The sequence below is a fragment of the Camelina sativa genome, chromosome 11, assembly GCF_000633955.1.
Source record: "Camelina sativa cultivar DH55 chromosome 11, Cs, whole genome shotgun sequence".
NCBI classification, from domain to species: Eukaryota; Viridiplantae; Streptophyta; class Magnoliopsida; order Brassicales; family Brassicaceae; genus Camelina; species Camelina sativa.
This window is the reverse complement of record NC_025695.1, coordinates 35,178,510-35,190,542: the sequence shown is the minus strand read 5'-3', so window position 1 is coordinate 35,190,542 and position 12,033 is coordinate 35,178,510. Positions and strand designations below refer to the sequence as shown.

The window sequence follows — 12,033 nt, the reverse complement described above, 5'->3', positions numbered from 1 at the left end:
TTTTTTTTTTTTTTTTTTTTTATTTTGAATGAGTTTGAGGAAGAGATTGGAGTTGAGAGCGGTTATGATAAACGATGGAGAAGAAGGTGTCATTGTTGAAAAATGGGTTGAGCTTGCTAATGGCTGTGTTTGTTGTATTGTTAAGCATAACATTGTTCAAGTTCTCGAGCAGCTTGTTCAGAGAAAAGACATGTGCTTTTTTTATATCTCTAGTGAAATCCCAAAATTTATGATCCTTTGCTTTATTTATAGAGACTTATTGAGATATCTGTGATGATCGTTATCGCTAAAGCTCTATACTTTGGTAAAGGCTTAAAAGCCTTTACAACATAGGCATATATTGTCAATCTAATTTGAAGTTTTGGTACTTCTTTTTAGTTTGTCTTTTTAGTCCTCTATTTGGAATATTACTTCCCTGAGTTGTAGTTGCCAATTACTGAGACAATGCATTTTTTATTTGTTAGACATTCTGCTTTTGGTTTCTCAAATGTAGACTTGATCATATATTGTGGAGACTACATGTATAGCAAATCCGGCTCCACTGACTTCTATCCTTTGGTTGGATGAACAGTTAGAATCAAAAGTCAAGCTTGACTGCATTGTTACTGTGAGTAGTGAACTCTTAAATCTGATTCACTTCTCCTTTGTTAAGCTTTCCATTGCTTTTATAATTCTAGTATCATCTTATGCACAACAGAGGGATTAAAATACATAGAATTGTGTTATCCACAATAGTTTTCTTAAAATTGGATAAACAAAAGAGATTGATCAAAGCTTTCTGATTGATAATGTAAAAGAACATAACTGCTCCTTTATATAGAGGAGACTTGATTACTGGAATCAAAACAAAACAAAACTCCTACAAACTAGCCCAAGCGTAAGACTTGGCAAATCTAACTTATTCAGAACTAATGGAACATATAAACTCAAAAACGACTTGCTTCAAACACGAATACTTATTCAAGCTTTGACCAGTTCCTAACATTCCTTCCCCCAAACTGAATGCACATTCCAGTTTGCTTCACGTCTTTTGCAACTCCTGAACTCCAAGCATACTTCTCATCTTCTCAAAAGTTTCAAGCTTCAACGGTTTTGTCATGACATCAGCTACTTGGTCTTTAGTTCCACAATGAGATAGATTAACTTCTTTCTCCTTCACCAGATCACGCAGAAAATGAAATCTGACCTTAATGTGTTTTGTTCTTCGATGAAAGACTGAATTCATTGATAACTTAATTGATGAACTCTTATCACAATTCTCCTCCTCTGCTTGATCGAAAACACCAAGTATCTTCTTCATCCAGAGACACTGAGTTGCACAGACAGACGCAGCAACATACTCTGCCTCTGTAGTAGACAAAGTAACAACTGGTTGCTTCTTAGAACTCCAAGCAACCGCTGCAGTACTCAGCACAAAAACGTACCTAGAAGTACTTCTCCCACTATCTATATCTCCTGAAAAATCACTATCTGTGTACGTCTTCATAATGCCGTCCCCATCATCCCTGTACTTGTACATCAGCCCCATCTGCATAGTTCCTTTGATGTACCTCATAACTCTTTTAACAGCCACAAGATGAGCTTACTTTGGTTGCATCATGAATCTGCTAAGGAAATATGCTGCAAACATAATATTAGGTCTTGTAGCTGTTAAATACATCAAAGATCCTATCAATTGCTTGTATAGTGATGGATTTGCATTTTCTCCCTCCATGTTCTTTGACAACTTTGTACCAGGAACCATTGGATTGTTCACTGGATTGTAGTCCTCCATTCCAAAGCGCACAAGCATCTCTGCAGCATACTTTCTTTGGCATAAGAAAATACCATCTTCTTCTTGCTCCACTTCCACTCCTAAGAAATAAGACATCTTCCCCAGATCTGTCATTTCAAATTCTCGCTTCATTGAAGCTTTCAACTCGTCACACAATCTTGATTCATTACCAGTGAAGATCAAATCATAAACATATAGGCTTACAATGATAATTTTTTCTCCGGATTCGTTCTTGACGAACAAGATGTGTTCATTCTCGCACTTGTTGAACCCTTGATTGGTAAAGTACTCCTCGATCTTGCTGTACCAGGCTCTTGGAGCTTGCTTAAGACCATAAAGTGTCTTCTTCAGCTTGTACACCTTATGCTCTTCACCTGTTTTTACATATCCTTCTGGTTGCTCAACAAATACAGTCTCCTTTAGCACTCCGTGAAGAAACACACTTTTGACGTCAAGTTGGTATACAATCCACTTCCTTCTCGCAGCTTCAGCTAATAACATTCTGATAGTATCCCATCTCGCCATTGGTGCAAAGACCTCGCCGTAATCAACACCATGTATTTGAGAGTAGTCATTTGCCACTAGTCTGGCTTTATTCATAACTAGCACGCCATTTTCTTCTTCATCATGGCTTATTTCCCAACTCCATCTCTACCCTTCATCAAAGATGACGTCCCTACTAGCGATGACCTTGTTTGTTATGGGATCAAACATCTTGTATGCCTTAGAACCTTCACTTACTCCAAGGAATACACATTTCTGACCTCTGTCATCCAACTTCACCCTTCTTTAGCTTGGGATATACGCATATCCTACACAACCAAATACTTTGAGATGCCCAATGTTTGGCTTAGCTCCTGTCCAACACTCTTGAGGAGTCTTCTCTTTCACAGCAGAAGTAGGGCATCTGTTTAAAATGTGAGTTGTCCAACTTGCACCTTCTCCCCAAAACCTCTTGGGCATTTTCTTCTCCATGAGCAGACATCTAACCATATTAATGATTGTTCTATTTTTTCACTCGGCTACACCGTTTTGTTGTGGCGTGAATGCAGCAGTGACATGTCTCTTGATTCCATGTGATGCACAAAAATCATTGAATTCTTTGGAAGTGAACTCTCCACCACGATCACTTCTCAGGCAGCCTATCTTCATTCTTGCTTCATTCTCCACCATTAACTTAAAGCTTTGAAAGAATGAAAACGCTTCACTCTTCGATTTCAGCAAGTAAATCCAAGTTTTTCTACTGAAATCATCAATGAAGCTAAGAATATACCTCTTTTCTCCAATGGTAAGAGGCTGGATTGGACCACAAAGATCTGTGTGTACGAGTTGTAGCTTCTCGGTTGCTCTCCAATTAGCTTGTTTAGGAAATGTCTCTCTGTGTTGTTTCCCTTTCGCGCATACTTCACATACTCTTTCAACTTTCTCGATGTTTGGAAGTCCCACCACCATATGTTTATTTGAAAGAAGTTGTAGACCTTGCAGGTTTAGATGCCCAAATCGTTGTGACACAGATTCGACTCGTCACTGGAGACTTGCAAACATGATGTTGATGGAGCATCAACTAAAGCATCCGCCAGCAAGACAAACATTCTGTTTGCCGTCATTGTTGTGCGCATAATTAGACCCCAATCCTCATTCCTCTCTTGTAGTTGCCCTATACTCAATAGATTTGTTGTGAGATCAGGGACATAATACACGTTTGGCACAATATGACTCCTTCCTTTTAAGACCCGCTTCACGCTTCCTTGGCCTTGTACTCTCATCCTTGCATTATTCCCCAATCTCACAATGTGCATGAGCTTCTCATCCAAATCAGTAAACCAACTACGATCTCTAGTCATGTGGTTCGAGCATCCAAAGTCTAAAAACCAAACAAGGTCTCTTTGTGAACCTTCTTCTTCAACAAACGCCATAAGCAAGAGCTCTTCCTTCTCGTCAAGCTCGGCATAGTTTGCTTTGCTGTCCCAAGTAGGACATTCTGAATGATAATGTCCTAACTTGTGACATCGGAAGCATTCGATGGTGGCTCTGTTGCTTCTTCCTCAAACTTGTCCTCCTCTATAACTCCCTCTAGCAGATCCTCTTCCTCTGCCTTCATATGACACTTTCAGCACTTGGTCTTCTTTGACATCACCACTCATACGTTGCTCCTAGACAAGAAGACTGCTTTGTTTTTCATCTAGTGTAAGTGTATCTAGGTTGTTAGATTCTTCAATTGAGCATACTACGTAGTTGAACATCATGGTCAGAGATCTTAGGATCTTCTCTGAAATGGTATTCTCCGTAAGCGTATCTCCGTTGACTCGCATCTTCTTTGCTATTGCAAGAGCTCTTGCAAAATAACTGTTTACGTTCCCCTTCTTTCATCTGGAGCATCGCGTACTCCTTGCGTAGCGCTTGAAGCTGTGCCCTCTTCACTTTGGTTGAGCCTTGGAATTTCTGCTTCATGGTTTCCCAGATTTGCTTACTTGTCTCTGTGTTAAGTATTATGTCAAGAATCTCTCTATCAGTGGATTGATAAAAGAAGTTCTTGAGCTTTAGATCCTTTAACTTCTGCTTATCGATCACTTTCTGTTCAGCTCCGGTCGGAACCCCGTCACACGTACTGATCCCATTCTCTATGAGATCCCAATACTCTTTCGAACGGCTGAAATTCTCCATCAAACGAGCCCAATGGTCATAGTAGCCATCAAACCGTGGGATAGCGGGAAAGACAAAACCTTTTCCACTGTTACTGCTATCTCACAGCTGAATTTCTTGTTCTTCTCACTCCTCTCTCGGATATCTCTCAGGTCTCTTTTGTGATGATGCTCTGATACCAATTCTTAAAATTGGATAAACAAAAGAGATTGATCAAAGCTTTCTAATTGATAATGTAAAAGAACATACCTGCTCCTTTATATAAGGGAGACTTGATTGCAGGAATCAAAACAAAACGATAACTCCTACAAACTAGCACAAGCGTAAGACTTGCCAAATCTAACTTATTCAGAACTAATGGAACCTATAAACTCGAAAACGACTTGCTTCAAACACGAAGACTTATTCAAGCTTTGACCAGTTCCTAACATTTAGGTCTCTTCATCATTTATATGCTTATAGCTAGGGATTCTCTTTTTTTTTCTGGTTACTTCTTTATAGCATATGTCTCAAGTTGCATACTCTCTCCCTGGTTCTAGTAATTTAGTCCTTAGAAATTTATTTCCTAATGCCTTTACAGACTTAGCTGCTTGAACAGGTTGTGGATGCAAAAAATCTTCATTTTCAGCTAAATGAGCGCCTTGACTCATCCTCGTTTCCCGAGGCTTTTAATCAAATAGCATTTGCAGTAGTCATATTGTGACTCAACCAATTTGGTAAACTAACTTATCGCATTCTGCATCTTCCGTGACAAGATTTGTTTTGGGTTTGTATTGTAGGACACAATAATAATGAACAAGGTGGACTTGATTTCTCAAGAGGAGTCTGATGAATTGGAGAAGGAGATTCATTCCATCTACTCGCACGCTAATGTGATACGATCTGTTAGGTGCCAAGTTGATTTGTCCAATATATTAAACTGCCAGGCATATGATTCAACTGTTAAGTCTATGAAATTTCTCTTCTTTGTTCGTGTACTACTTATGTTTTTTTTTCTGTAAAAGCTGATCTTTTTTTCCCTGTTCACTCAAGAAATTAGCATGTTAGTCATGTGGAATCACTGCTGGAAGCAAATAAATCATTAACACGATAGATCTTCATGATAGTGGAGTAAGGGCTCTATGCATCAGCGAGCCGCAACCTATAAACCTCGATAAGGTAGCAAATTTATTAAACATTCTTGGATAACTAGTTAAGAAAATAGTGTACTTTGTTACACACCAACTTGTTCTCGGATTGACAGGTTCGTTCATGGATAGAGGAAATTCTGAGGGATAAGAAATTGGAGATGGATATATACCGTTGCAAGGCTGTGCTGAGCATTCATAACTCAGACCAGCTGCATATATATTGCTGGTAATGTAGTCATGAATTTGTTGGCAGCGTAAACATCAAATTGAGAAAATATGCGAATCTATTAAATAAACGAAATTAGAAAGGAATTACAACGATAGAATATTAAAGCATAAAATAAATCACGCATGCGAGATATGAAATCTCTTTCCTTAATTCAATAAATCGGTCGTAAGTGCTTTTGGAAAATTACGATTTATGAATCCCAGGATACAACCGATCACGAACTATTACTGTAGCACACCAGTAATAGAATTGATGCGAACAGATCTACGTTATACTGTCGAGACTACTAAGCTAAGAACTTACTTGGACGAAAAAAGAGAGAGAAGAAGAAGGGGCGGTGGTCTTTAGGAACTAGGAGTCTTTATGTTTTTGAGTGTGTGAAATAATGAGAGGCTGCGCCTCTATATGTAGTGGGAGGAGGTGTGTCTCGCGAGAATATTCGTGGAGTACTCCGCAAGTTCCTTGGAGTAGTGCCTAAGTTACTTGGAGTTCACGCCAAGTCTTTCCAAAAAATAAGTGGGCCTGAAGCGATCCAAAACATTCTCAGCGAGGCTAGAATTCCCAAGATCCCAAGAGCCCACGACCCATGGCCCGCACCCAACCCGACCCGGTTTGGTTCGGTTTGGCATGCGTGTGGGAACCTTCTCTCTTCCTTCTACAAACTTTTGAAATTAGATGAGTGTGAAACCATATATATAGGTGAAAAATCAGTCATATTTCCGATGTGGGATATTTCCCAAACCATCCCAATTAGCTCACTTCACACTCTTATTTCTCATTCAAATCGACTCCGTTTTGGACGTATGAGTATACCATCTTGTAGTACTCGTTACCAGATTTCCATTGCACTATTGACCCGACAATTCCGTTCAGCCATTTGACCGGAATTTAGCCGGAAAGCCGCCGAAAGTCACTGTCCCAAAACCTGCAATTTTGAGAAACTTATTTTTGAAAATTCAGTTCCAAAAATCCCCCACATGAATAGAAATAAGTCTAAACATATGATGACAGAACTAACCCTATAGACTGACACTACTAGGTAGACTAGACGAGCCTTCAAGAGTAAATGCGAAAACTAACTATATCTGAGTTGGTGGCGCTTTTCAACCTTGAACCGACTCATTGTTATACCTGTCGAGTTTACTCGGCTTGATGGTGAACATGATGCCTTGAACCATCCAGAGTTGTATGTAAACTTAGACAGCAAGTATAACACAACTTCGTTTTCTAGTAAAACGAGGTTCTCTATTGTGTTCATTGTGGCCTTGAGCATGCCTAGTTAATCATGAGTGAACTTAGAGAGTATAACCTTACATATTCTCCTAGAAACGGCCCCATTTCACACTCACAAGGTGATTTTAATAGCTGCTTGTATTTAAAGAAATATCCTGAAAGTATTTCAAATATTTTACAAACCAAGATTTCAAATCATTAAAAGCATATGCTTAACCTCTAACATACAAGAAGCAGTTTACATCAGTTTAGGAACTGGGAAAAGACAACAGTCTCTTAGTGCTTGTAGCAGATTCAGCTTGATTTAGTTTTCCTTTTGAACCTAGGTCATGGGGTCTTCAGACCATCCCAATTAGCTCACTTCACACTCTTATTTCTCATTCTCAAACTAAAAGAGAAGACCAGCCATAGGATTGGTTTTTGTGTTGTTTAGCATCAAGAATGAAATCATCTTTATAATAACGAGCTTTCATCACCCCGTCAACACAAAGAGTTTGGATAATGTATTAGGCGCCATGCTTGTTTTGCAATTAAAGTGTCATTGAATTTTTCCAAATCTCTAAATCCTAATCCACCCTCATTCTTTGATAATTTTAGTTTATTCCATGCAATCCAAGAAATTCCATGGTGATTCGAGCTTCTTTCTCACCCGAAGTTCATTAAAAGCAACTCTATTTCTGATGTAACCCCCTTTGGAAGCTTAAAACACGATAATTCATAGACTGACATTGAGATAACAACAGATTTTAGCATTATCTCTTTTTCGGCAGGGGAGAGCGGTTTTGGACTCCAGCTTGACGTGTGTTTCTGCACTCGGTCTATAATGAAGCCAAACATTTCATTTTTCTTGAGACCAAACTGTTCTGGTAGACCCAAATATTTCTTCTCTCCTCCATGATTCGCTATGCCCAAAACATGTTTCAGTCTGTCTTGAGTGGACCCATATACTCTTAAGCCGAAAGTTATCATTTATTTTGATGTATTTATCTTCTGGCCTGAATAGTACTCATAAACATCAAAGACATCTCTTAAAGCTTGTCATTTCTTCTTATTAGCTTGACAAAAAAAGAGTGAATCATCTGCAAACTGCAGATGTGTGATAGGCGGAACCCTAATTCCAATTTGAATCCCTCTAATCATCCTCTCTGAAACTTTTGAGTTAATAAGATGGCTAAAGATATCAGAACATAGGATGAAAAGATATGGTGATAATAGATCACCTTGGCGGATCCCTCGTTGAGGTATAATATTACCAAATGGAGCTCCATCGATCAAAAAATAATTGCTAACAGAGCACACAATTGCCATAATCCATCCTATCCATTTATCACAAAAACCAAATAGTTTTAAGGTTGTTTCGAGGAAGTTCCCCTCAACTCTGTCATAAGTTTTGCTTAAATCCGTCTTAACTGCCATTTAAGACTGAGAGATTCGCTTCCGAATCTTTAGAGAATGCATTAATTCGTGCGCCAACATCACATTGTTTTCGATTAATCGACCGAGGATAAAAGCTGCTTGATCCTCGGAAACAATGCCATTGAGGTGTGGTTTAAGTCTACTAAAAACAATATAATTAATTTGACTACAAAGAATATAATCAAATTAATTACCACTACTTTAAATGGTTTCTATTCTAATATTTATTTATTCTAAAGAAAAATATCATTCAGGTTTTTTTGTATTTAACTTAATGATGTCCTTTACAACTTTATTTATAAAGTTTACTTACAAATTTTCTTGTTGTTCATTTATTCGTCATACCAATTCCCAATATATTTTTTCTGGTAGGAGAGCGGAAGGCTTTTGCCTTCCACAAAGTAAAATAAATAAAAATCAAGTACTACACTATTACAAATCTCGGGTAAGCAGACCCATTAGCATCCTCCAAAACTATGGACTGAACAACATCCAAAGTATTAGTTAACATATGAAAACCTAAAGGCAACGAAAAAATATAGTTCGCTAATCCATCAGCAAGACGATTAGCCTCCCTAAACACGTGTGAAATACGAAAATGCAATCCTTAGATAAAAAACTATGGGACAAGCGTACCAATTCCCAATATTATGTCCTTTATGACTTTATTTATAATTGTATTGTAAGAACCCATACAATATAACATATATCTCTGATCAAAGGTCAATTAAAACCTAATGTGCACTCAACCACAATCTAGTGGTGTCGTCGTAACACTTCAGGATCATATCTACAGAGACCAAGTAATGGCACTATAGAATTATGAAGATCAGATATAGCTAAGACAAAATAGGATGTTTGTGTTTCAAGTAACTAGTAAAAAGAAAGTAAATAAGTTGTTTTAAATCAAAAAGGATATATTGGGTACAAGGAATCTATGGAGAATATAATCTCGGACTAAGGTGGTTAGATGGGGATGCATTAGACGAACTCAAATCACTGTTGTAAAACTAACCTACTTCCGCAACGTTAGCTATCTATGCAACGAATTGACTAGACCCTAAACCGTTGTTTGGATCTAGCAAACCAAGCAAGCAATAAAAGTTTAAGTTTGATCTGTTTACAAGGTGCCTTAACTTCAAATTTTGTTGGCTAAGGATCACCTTGCTCACCTAAGTTCTTTTCTAACAACTCAACAACACTTTTGGTGCCACGATGAATTAAACCTAAGATCTTAGTCTAGGTGATCGATCTAGCTTAAGCTTTAATAACAACAATAGGTGAAGAACAAAATAGATCAACCCCCAAATCTAGAACACCATCATTAGAGAATCATAAACCCCTTTGAAATCTGAAACCCAATAGGTAGACTACTCAGACATAGAGAAACAGAAACAACAAATCAAAAATGAAGAAAACATAATTGAATTGCAAAGAGAAAATAAAAAGGGTTCAGAAATCTTCTCCAAAGCTTACAAGTACTCAAAAGCTGCGTAGAATAAAAGTTGTCTTTCTAGAGGTCGAGCCTCGTGCCTAAATACTAAAACAAAACCCTAAAATTCGGTTTAAAACGAAAAAGGAAAAGTTGCGTCGGACACGGGACTGGTCGATCCCGAATGAGGATCAGTCGATCCGGAATACTTTTTCTGTGTTTGCTCCATCTGCTTGCTAGTCTGATCAGTCTTCACCAAATTGGCTGTAGATGCATTTTTTCATCCCAAAACACTCAATTTTCTTCCAAAGTATCCTAAAACCTGTACGGACTCATAAAAGACTAAAAAGCCTCTAAAAACACACTTTGACTCAATAAAAGAATCAAAACAATTGTAAACAACTATGGTTAAAATCTATAAAATATAGACACATCAATCTCTATACACTTATTTAAGCAAATATTGCTAGAACTTTAATTTTATTATTATGTGGCATATTACAAAAAATATCATTGCATTTTAATTAATTTAATAAGTAACAAAAAAGCTTATATTAATTTATAAAATAATAAAATAATATTTTCGAAATTATTTAATAAAAGTATTTATCATATTTCATTTATTGTTTGAGAAATCTTAGGAAACAATAACAAACTATATAAAACAAATATAAAACTTAATTTTATTTATAAAACTAAAATTGAATATTTTCATCTCTATATTGGTCAATAATAGATTAATAGATATATTTTAAAACTAAGATACAACATTGTTTATATTTTAAAAATATGAAATATTTTAAAAATACGAAATATTTTAAAAATACGAAATATTTTAAAAATACGAAATATTTTAAAAATACGAAATATTTTATTTTATTTATTAATATTTTTTTCTCACTACATCGACGTGACATCTCATTAAAATCTAAAAAATCACAAATAGTAGATTTAATTCAATATAATATATAAAATAAAAAATCAAGATTCTAAACACGACCGCTTCAATACGGGTTTTGTTTTGTTTTATGGCTTTTACCAAATTTATATAATTTACGGTTTTAACATTGTATTATATACCAGGTTGAAATCAGAGTATGAAACTTAGTAAATTAAATGTAGAAGATTATAAAATGTATAAAATAAATCAAATAAAACTTATATTATTATTTTATAACTAACAAGTCATAGTAAAGTTTACGCAAATAATTTTCCATTAGGTACTATCCCGCGGAAAACCGTGGGATGAACTTTTTTTGATGAAAATTTATAATAATTTATTTTGTTATTATGTTATTTATAATGGTTTGTGATTAAAAATTTGTTGCTTACATTATAATTTTTGTATTTTAAAAATGTTTATTGAAAACCTGTCAATAAAACATTTGCATCTAATGAAATAAAATTATTTAAACATTTGTGAAATCTTTGCTATAGTTGTGAAGTAAGTAAAAAAGATATAACTAACATGTAAAAATAATCTTATTTGTTAGTTTTTTTAAGTACAAATTAGTTTTGATTCTAACAGATTTTTTTTTCTTTTCTATAATTTATTTTATTTGATGTTTCCCCTATTTTCGTTTTTTTATTAGAATATTTATTTAATTAATTATTTAATCTAAATTAAGTTTTTTTAATAACAATTGAATGTAATTATTTACATATTTTAAGGTTAGTTTTATATTTGTACTTTTGAATTAATATTGTAAGATGTTGTACAACATGAGTAACTATATTGTATATATATATTTACAAACGCAAACACTATGTTAATTATCGAAGAATTTAATTACCGTTATATATATATTTTTATTGCACCTTATTGGGAGGATATTTTAAATTCTAAAAATGACCAAAATTTTAATTTTGAGATTGTCTAGTCGTATTGAACAAAGAAAACATGCTATAAATACAGTCTCAAATATTATTTGACTTTCCCTTTGATGATTTATGTATTCCGGTGTAAAGGAAAATCAATAAACCTAATCCCACTATTAAATAAAGACCACCGTTTTAAACACCGTTCTGTCGCGTGTTACAGAGCGCAGAACCTTCCGCCGACACGTGTCATACCCACAGGTCTCACGCTTCCCTATCGCTTTTTTTTTTTTTTTTTTTTTTTTTTTTCCAAGGCGTCTTCCTCACCAAGACTTTTTTCTTCTTTTTTTACCAGAAC

The 12,033-nt window shown here is 35.6% G+C and overlaps 1 pseudogene; it reads left to right on the top strand.

Moving 5' to 3' along the window:
• LOC104728646 overlaps nt 1–5,777 on the top strand; it is a 6,480-nt pseudogene extending 703 nt beyond the window's left edge.